Source organism: Calidris pugnax, unplaced genomic scaffold (genome assembly GCF_001431845.1).
Source record: "Calidris pugnax isolate Ruff unplaced genomic scaffold, ASM143184v1 scaffold312, whole genome shotgun sequence".
Taxonomy (NCBI): domain Eukaryota; kingdom Metazoa; phylum Chordata; class Aves; order Charadriiformes; family Scolopacidae; genus Calidris; species Calidris pugnax.
In genome coordinates, this window is record NW_015091046.1 from 119917 (window position 1) to 120821 (window position 905).

Sequence of the window (905 nt, forward strand, 5' to 3'; positions counted from 1 at the left end):
TATCCTCCCCCCCCTTTCCCCCCCCCCCCAGCTCCGTCTCTCACAACAACAAGGGGGCTGGCGGGGGTCCGACAGGATACCGGGGCTAAACAGACCTCCCGACCTCCGCCGGGCTCCAAATTCCTGCGGTTTCGCTGGGGTGGACGGGAAGTAAACAGGGAGGCTTCCCACGGCTTGGCTGTGACAACCTATACCTGCCGGTGGGGCCCGGCACCCCATAGCCCCGGCACCCCATAGCCCCGGCCGGCTCGGGGTTGGGGGAGGAAAAGGGGGCCCCACAACCGTGGCGGCTGTTTGCGCTCACGACAAAACCCGGGGAACAAAGGGAGAGACCGCCACGGTCAGCACAACGGGGCTGCCTGCGGGCAGAGGCGGGGGGCTGCCATGGGGGGACCCCCGCTGCTGGAGCACCCCATGGCAGTGGGTCAGGCCGCTGGCCCCGGCGATGGGGACCGGAGCCAGCCTTGATCTTCCCCCCCCCCTCACCCAAGGACCCAGACCCACTCAACCTCCATCTGGATTCTCTCCACGGTCTCCGAGGGAGCTGTGTCCAAAACAGAGTTGTTTACTGAGCACCCAGCTCGGGAGAAAGCCCCGTCCCGGGGTGCAGGGGCACCTGCGGCTCCCTTCGCCCCCTCCCTGCCTCAGTTTCTCCCCCCAAAGCTCTAACGATCCCCGTTGCCTTTGGAACAGCCTCCCCGATCTATAGCTTCGGCGCTCGGAAATATCTATACTTAACGCTGCTGGGGTCAAACCAGGGCGGCGCGGGCTGGGGCCAGCTCCCCACCAGCGGTGGTTGCCCCCCGACCCCCGGTTCCCCGGGCACCGGAGCGGGTTTAGGAGCCAGCCCCACTCCCGGTGCTCGCAGAACCGGGCAGGTCCCCGTTTTTGGGGTACCGGCGGGG